A 9,125-nucleotide genomic window follows, 5' to 3' on the forward strand; every position below is an offset into this window, starting at 1 on the left:
TAGAGGCAAATTCCTTCTCCGATGGACAAAACCATGTGCACTGCAGGGGGGCAGATGTAACATGTGCAGAGAGAGTTGGGTGGGGTTTTACTTCAAAGTGAGATCTATATTGCAGTGTAGAAATAAATCAGTCAGTAGTTTCCCTGCACAGAAACAAAATTACTCGCCCAAATCGAATTCTGTCTGCACCTGTTACATCTGCCCCCCTGCAGTGGTGCACATGGTTTTGTCCATCTGAGAAGGAATTTGCCTCTAAGAGTGAACTAGAATAAGGCCCCTAGAGCTGAGGTAGGTACCTAAACAATCATTGGCCTGATAGCAAAACAGTGACTGTATAGGTTTGCCAATGCCAAAATCCTGCTTCTGATCTTGGGATTAGGTGATTGCAACCTGTGTACCTTAATATTAAATGGGCTGACAACATGATTTCATAGGACAGGGTGTGTGCAGGCTGCTGATGAATGTTCATACTGGAAACTCAGCATAGATAATGATGGTATACCCCAACTTTCGTCTATATAGTGTATGTGGGAGAGACATCGGCCTGAGATAAATATAATGGGAAGCTGTGTACTGTATAATGCCATTTGGTTATTGGAGTCAGAATACGGATTATTGGGGATAGGAGAGTGTAAAGTGACATTGCTGCACTTCACTACAGAAAGGGAGGGTGGTGTTCCCTGTATCCCCATCTTGCTACTTGGAAATCCTCCTCTTCCCAACTCTTAATTCTATTTTTTAAATCGCGTGTCGTCAAAGCTTACTATCTGGGATCAGGGTGCTAAGAAGGACGGTGGAAGAAACTCTCTTCCATTACTTCATAGGCATCCACATATAGAATCGCATCTTTCCAACAATTTGGTTTCTTAGCAGCCATTATATGGTGGTTGACACACTAATACTGATTTCCCATACCCTCAGGTGCTGTGTGGAGGATGTATTTTAGAAGTTCAGCACCTTCTGCTTAAGTACAACATGTATGCTTCGCAGGGTCGTCCTTCATTTAGTGATAGACTCGGGTGCCCCCCCCCCAATTCTGCTGCCTAATGCTAGAGCTGCCCTAGATCACGTAATCAACAGCCAATGTTACTGAATAGTATGGAAATGATGAGAGAAGGGGACAAGTGGGGGATTCAATGGCTGGCGGGAAACAAAAAACCCCCAAGGTGCAGGGTTTAATCCTGCTGCTGGGTTCTGCTATTCAATTGCGGACAGAAAATGGTATGCAGTGACTTGTATAGAAACACTTAGCTTTTGGGGATGCAAAAAAAAATAACATACCCAGTGAGTGTATATATAGTGTGTGACACCCACATGGAGCCAGCCGCTGGGAGAACTACATCTCCCTAGTGCAGGCATTCCCAACCATGGTCCTCAAGGCACACCAACAGTGCAGGTTTTAGTGATATCCAGTCTTCAGCACAGACTGTTTAATCAGAATCCCTCAGATACTAATTAAGTCACCTGTGCAGTGGTGTAGCTAGGTGCCCGGAGCAAGGGCATATTTCGCGCCCCCTCCTCCTGGTAATGAATTGGGGGCTTGGCTAACGTGTTGGCATGTTACATTTAAAATATATAAGACACTAACGGAATCTGCGGTGCTATATAAGACGCTGTAACGGAATCTGCGGCGCTATATAAGACGCTGTAACGGAATCTGCGGCGCTATATAAGACGCTGTAACGGAATCTGCGGCGCTATATAAGACGCTGTAACGGAATCTGCGGTGCTATATAAGACGCTGTAACCTCCCCCTGGCCCCACGAAGCCCCCAAACCTCAAGTTTATTACTATGTTCACTAACATCATTAATTAGCTGTAAAAAAAAAAAGAAATCCACCTTGAACCAACAGGGGCGGCACCAGAAATCCTTCTCCTCCAGGCAGTGGCGTAACTACAACTTTGTGGGCCCCATAGCAAAATTTATAATGCCCCTCCCCCCCCTCATTACACATTATGCGCACACCACAATGCCCATTACACATTATGCGACACACCATAATGCCCTTACACAATGTGACGCACCATAATCACCACCTATGAATGGTTACAACGCGGCGCAGCAAGCCATATTTCAGCAAATATTACTTTTCTAAAGCCAAGACAGATAAACACATATTAAAAGAAAATAAAACATTTGGTACTTGTTTCCTAGCACAGCCACACCGATTATGATCTTGGGCATCGCAGGTAAAAAAATCGCGTCGGTCGCATCGCATGCGGGCAAAAAAATCGCATGCAATGCGACCGACGCGATGCCCCCGATTTCCCATAGGGAACAATGTTAAATGGCTCAATTTACCCAAATCATCATAGGGAACAATGGTAAATGGCCCAGAAACCACCAAAAACACCCCTGAACAGTGAAATAGCCCCCCAAAATTAGTTAACGCCACCCCACGATCAACGTGAACCCGAAGCGTGGCGAACGGCGGCGGTACGCGTCCTCATACCCCCACTATCCACGTCGGCGTGGAGTTGAGAATAGAATAGTGTGGCGAGCGGACGCGGATACCTGTGAAGCCCGCGGAGGGGCGCGTTTACCTGTGAAGGTATCCGCTTCGGGCTCGCTGCGCTCGCCACACTATTCTATTCTCAACTCCACGCCGACATGGATAGTGGGGGTATGAAAAGGTCGGAGGACGCGTACCGCCGCCGCTCGCCACGCTTCGGGTTCACGTTGATCGTGGGGTGGCGTTAACTAATTTTGGGGGCTATTTCACTGTTCAGGGGTGTTTTGGGGGTTTTCTGGGCCATTTACCATTGTTCTCTATGATGATTTGGGTAAATTGAGGCATTTAACATTGTTCCCTATGGGAAATCGGGGGCATAGCGTCGGGACCATTTAAGCCATTTTTAGCCGCATGCGATGCGACCAACGTGATTTTGACTTTTTTCAATGGCAAATCGGGGGCATCGCGTCGGTCACGTCGCAGACCACTAAAAATTACACCCGATGCCCGCGATTGTGGCCGTGCTAGGAAACAAGTACCAAACATTTAAAACAAGTTATTTCAGTATAATAATATTGCTGCTGCTCACCAAAGAGAAGCTGCAGCAGCACCCAGCATGTCTTCACATAAGTACATGTGGGGGAGGGGCCTGAAGCAAAATGTAATGCAAAGTGAGAGACTGCAGGTGGTTCGATTTGGAGTACCTCTGTCTTGTGCTCCGCATGTAGTTGATGCAGTGCCTGCCTTGCCAGTGGAAGAAGCAGGCAGGATGGAGGACTCTGAGGAGGAGGACGTCGAAAATGAAGGAAGGAAGGAACTAGAGAGCACAGTTCGGGGCGGAGTTACTTCAGAGCCAAACTGATAGGGGAGCCTGAGGGGTCTGGAGTGCTGCTGCGCTGCCCGGAAGCCGGACCGAGCAGCAGGGCAGGAGGCAGGCGCCGGGCAGGGCAGTTGCCGGCACACGGCTGCTGCCCGCCGTTAGTGTGTATGATATACATGCAGGGATCATTTGTAGAGGGAGGGGGAGGGGGGGGGGGCGGGCCGGCGGCGCCATTCCACCAAACGCCGCCCGGAGCATGAGCTCCGGTGGCTCCGCCGTCCCTACGCCTCTGCACCTGTGCTCAAGCCTGGATATCTACAAAACCTGCACTGTTGGTGTGCCTTGAGGACCGTGGTTGGGAATGCCTGCCCTAGTGTTAAGATGGAGGGTAGACTATAGGACAGGGGTGGGAGTGTGCATCCCCGCAGTAATCCCAAATTGTCCGCAATGTGTGTGTGTGTTTTTTTTTTTTTTACCTTTCTTCTAACTGAATTCTCTCCCTGATTGTGCCCTATGTTCACACGTATAATCAAAATAATCAGCAGGACCTTATTATCCCAGGCCCGTTTCCCTTCCTGGTAGGGGTGTGGATTATTAGATAAACAGTCCCCAAAATGTTGACCTACAATAGTTTGACAGGGTCAAAATGAGTTTTGCCCATTTTTTGGGGTGTTTACGTTGACAACTGTCACTATGGACCCTTGCAATGTGTCCCCGCGCATGGCTCACACCTCGTGCTATTATATTTTCTCATTTCAACTTTTTTACCATCAACCTATCACATGTCGACCTCTTGGGGGTAAGCTTGTGGATCGTTTAGCTTGACACTGATGATCACCCAGAACACCTGCAACTATGGGCCTTATTCTAGTTCACGCTTTCTGATAAAATCCGTCTTAAATGGACAAAACCAGGTGCACTGCAGGTGGGGCAGATGTAAAATGTGCAGAGAGAATTAGATTTGGGTGAGTTATTTTGTTTCTGTGCAGGGTAAATACTGGCTGTTTTATTTTTACACTGCAATATAGATCTCACTTTGAAGTATAACCCCACCCAAATCTAATTATATCTGCCCAAGTTACATCTGCCCCACCTGCAGTGCACATGGTTTTGTCCATCTAAAGGTGTGTACACACGTACAGATTTTCTGTCTGATCTATCTGGTGGGAACAAAAACCTGAAAATGTATGGGAGCAACTGACAATCAAAAAATTGTCAGTGATCAGTCAGAGAAATTGTTAAATCGTTCTGATATAACAAATTTAGCAAAGCATATGTTTTTTTTCTGTTTTCCTGCATTTGGGTGGAAATTTTTGATTGTCATATGCTCCCATACATTTTTAGGTTTTTGTTCCCACCAGATAGATCAGACAGAAAATCTGTATGTGTGTACGCACCTTAAGAAGGATTTTGTCAGAGTGAACTAGAATAAGGTCCTATGTGAGGGCGTTACTATGGTACAGACTGCAAAGTACTGGTAACCATTGGAGCCCTAAGGTACAGGTAACAGGGCCTTGGCATAAATGATGAACCCATATTCCCTGCAGGGTCCTTAGGCTGCAGCCTAGTCGGCCTTATGGATTATACAGCCCTATTGCGGGGTATCATCCACAGTGTTAAAATCTGGTTATTGTGAGTACTGAGGCTTCGGCCTGGTCAGCAAGTGTTGCGCGACCAACTGTTGTACTATGCTGGGAAGATGGATCCACAGCAGTCGTAGGCGTACACTACAAATGGCAGCCTCTATCTTCTGAGCTGTCCATGTCACTGCAGAAGCAGCAGGTTAAGGCAGCTGGCCAAATCTGCAGGGATGTGGGCATATCTCACCGGAATTCAGGAGCTTCCTGTAAAACCGGGGAGATCAGGCAAGTCTGCAGCTTTTTGTTTCAGTTTGCCAGAGCTTCATCTAACCTGATGATCTGCTACAATGGATACAGTAACATGGGAACCGGTGACGTCACAGACAACTCCACTACACGCACATTATACTCTGTGTATTTGGCCACTGGGTGACACTGTTCCATTATCTTGTTCTAGGAGACACTTACAACGCTGACATAACACGGCCAAGTGTGCCAAATATGTGTCTGGCCTAAATGTCACACAATCACATAGAGCTTCACAGTATGTCATTGGTCAATGAGAAAATACAAATGAGATGACGGATTTTATCTCCCCCGCCACCCCCCGGGCTACTGCAGGAAGCTACAGGCGCAGGGTAAGCCAGTGGCGGAACAAGTAAATTGTGGGCCCAGGTGCAAAAATATGTTTTGGGCCCCCCACCCCCACAAATAAAAACCAAATTTTTTGGTTTTGTTAACTGCAAATTTCAAGGGCACGCTTTTCCTCACACTTCCAGAAAAACAGCCGGGTAACAATCCTGTCAATCTACTTGCAAACAACTAGCAATTTAAAAAAAAAAAACTGGATTTTTTTGCAGTTGAGCCTCGCGGTAGTGTATGGCCAACTTTACCCCCTGTTTCTCTAACATTTCCCCCTGCGTCTCTTTCCCAGTGCCCCCTCTTTATGCCCCATCACTGCAGTTATTTTGTTAAGCCCCTTCCTGTATTTTTATTATTATTTAACAACCCCCTCCAGGGCATGATTAAAGGTTCCAGCCACCCTAGGCTAATACAGAAGTAGCTTTACCCCCCAACCCCTTACTCAAAATAGGATCAGTATGGTAGATTTCTTAAGCTCGGTGAAGTGATAATGTGGCTGGTACTTTATCACCGGCCAATCAGCTCTTAACTGTGAAGTTACAGTCTTGGTTTTGAAAACGGACAGGTAGGAGATGATTGGCCGGTGATAAAAACCAGATACTTTATCACTTCACCAAGCTTAATAAATGTATCCCAGTGTGTACCGAAGGCGGGTGACAAAGGGCATGGCGTCATGGGGAAGGGGCATGGCCACATAATAGTGTCACTTGTACACATTGCACCAGGTAGAGCCCCTCTTACCCCTTTTAAATCATGGGTTCTGAACGATCCCGTTAGACACACTGTGCCAGGATTACTCACAACATAACGCCCATTATACATTGTCACACACTGTAATACCAATTACACATTGTCACACGCTGCAGTGCCCATTACAAATTATGCCACAATGTAGTGCCCATTACCCATTATGCCACCCACATAATGCCTATTACCCACTATGCCACCCACGTAATGCCCATTACACATTATTCCACACACGTAATACCCATTACATATTAAGCCCCCAGTAATTTCCCTTACACATAATTCCCCCAGTAGTGGCCCTTACACATTGCCCACATTACTGCCCTTACAGAATTCCCATATTATTGCAGTAGAGGAGAGAAGAGTGGAGGAGAGCACTCACTGCCACGACCCTGTGTGGTGTGCATTCAGCTCCTATGCTGCAGAGCAGTTCATACCAGGGCTGACAGAATTTTGAAATATGGCACAGGCTTGTGAGCCAATCAGACCTCGCGGCCCGGCAGCCAATCGCTAACTGCGGCTGCTGATCCACGAGCTCTGATAGGCTGGTGGCCAAGTGCCATATTTCAAATGTCCGTCAGCACTGGTGGGAGCCCCTCTGCAGCCAAGGAGCTGAGCGCACACCACACAGGGCCATGGTGGCGGTGAGTGGCCATAGTATAATTATTATTTAATGGCCCCCTCCCTCTAGTATAATTATTAATTAGTGGCCCACCCTCTCTGTAGTACAATTATTAATTAATAATGGCCCCCTCCCTGTAGTAGTACAATTATTAATTAACAGCCCCCTCCCTGTAACATAATTATTAATTTCACAGTCCCCTCCCTGTAGTATCATTAATATTTAATTGAACAGACCCCCTGTCCTGTGATATTAAAATGCCCTCCCTTATAATAACTTAGATAATACCTTACATTGTATGACCACATGTTGATGCTCCGCACTGCAGTGTTTAGATCAGACAGGAGGAATCCAACTTCCTGTCTGACTGAGGGCAGTGTGTTCTACTGGGCTCCCATTCAGCAACAGGCAGCCTCACGATTGGCTGCCTGTTGCTATGCTGCAGCTGCTGACACTGACAGGAGGCGGAAGGACCGTCACCCCCAGCATGGATGCAGATGTCGGGACTGCATCCATGCCTGTCAGCTGTCCGTCGCCTGCCCGACGGCATCCTGTCAGCTGCGTATCTCCCGGCCGCGGCCCCGCACACCCACTCTGCCGCTGCTTTAAGATAAAAAGAAAACGGAAATGGCAGCCGCGGTAGTTCCGCCTCTGGGGTAAGCCCTGTACACATGCATTGATTTTTCCAGATTTTTGATTAGATTTTGGTTATAGAAGCAAAATCTAATCCTAAAGGAAATCAAATGGGTTTTTTTTTTATCACTTTTGATTCAATGCGCGCTCCCGGTTTCACAAAATCGAACAGAAAAATCGACTGTGCAGCCAAGGAAATATCGAATTCAATATTTAATGCAAAAGTACAGATATAGGGGGAAATTTACTAAAGGAAATTTGTAAAAAATAGGTGTATTTGTCCAGAAATACACTTATTTTTGACATTTACTATCCCAAAAATACGGAAATTCGTAGACGTATTGATGTGTTATCAATACAAATTGCCGTATTTTCGGGATAGTAAATGTCAAAAATAAGTGTATTTCTGGACAAATACACCTATTTTTTACAAATTTCCTTTAGTAAATTTCCCCCATAATGCCAAATCGAATGGAAAGATCTAATGCCAGATCTAATAGAAAATTGAGTCTAACATTGAATAAAAAGCAAATCGATGTGTGTGTACAGGGCTTTACACAGATTTCTCTGGTATTATCCTGTAACAGGAGAAGGGGGATGTGTCAGGGATTAAGGTGTGGGGGGAGGGGGTAGTTACCTGCCTCCAGGTGTTCCTGGGAATTTTTTTGTTCTCATCACACTGGTTTAGTGCCAGGAAATGCAGCAACATCCCCCTTCTGCTCCAACGGGCACCCACTACATACAGCGTGTAGGACAATGCAAATACTTACATGTGACTGACATATATAAGGCTGCATGTCATTGCTACGATACAATATGAAGCTGTCACCCACTCCACAGGTCGACACCGGCGTCAGTGCCTTCACCAGGGTTGCCTACCTGACCTTCTCCTTCAGGGAGAAAATACTCTGCTCCTGGCCTTCCCTGGTAATGTATGATTGCCATTACCTGTGGGGAGCTAGGTAATTGATAAGAAAGGTGTTTTACCACAGGTTATGGCAATCATACATTACCAGAGAAGTCCAGGAACAGAGCATTTTCTCCCTGAAGGAGAGGGTCAGGTAGGCAACCATGGCCTTCGCTATAATGTGCTATATCAGGGGTAGCTAACTCCAGTCCTCGAGAGCTACCAACAGTGCACATTTTCCAGCTCATCTTGCAGGTGCACAGCTGTACTTATTACTCACTGACACATTGTAAAAGATACACAGGTGGAGCTAAATACTTCAGTTGTGATTCTGTGAGGAGACATGGAAAACATAATTATTATTATAATTTTATTTATAAGGCGCCACAAGTGTTTTGCAGCGCCGTACAAAGGAACAATACAGAGAGACAAAACTTGGCATAACATTGAATAAATAACAAAAGTAGAGTACAAATAAAGAGCGCCACAGTTCAATACACATTACAGCTTAAATATAAGTAGTGAGGACTCAATTAACATACAACTTGAGGCCAATGATGGAGATGGGTATGCAGACGAAGATTGTCACTTAAGGTGCGTACACACGGGGCGATTTTGTACAATATCGCGGGAAATATGGTCTCTAAGCGACCATATTGCCCACGATGGGAGTGTGCACTGGCGATATATCGCCGGGTGCGCGCTCCCGTTTTTACCCCTG

The sequence above is a fragment of the Crinia signifera genome, chromosome 11 (genome assembly GCF_055691185.1).
Source record: "Crinia signifera chromosome 11, ASM5569118v1, whole genome shotgun sequence".
Classification (NCBI taxonomy): domain Eukaryota; kingdom Metazoa; phylum Chordata; class Amphibia; order Anura; family Myobatrachidae; genus Crinia; species Crinia signifera.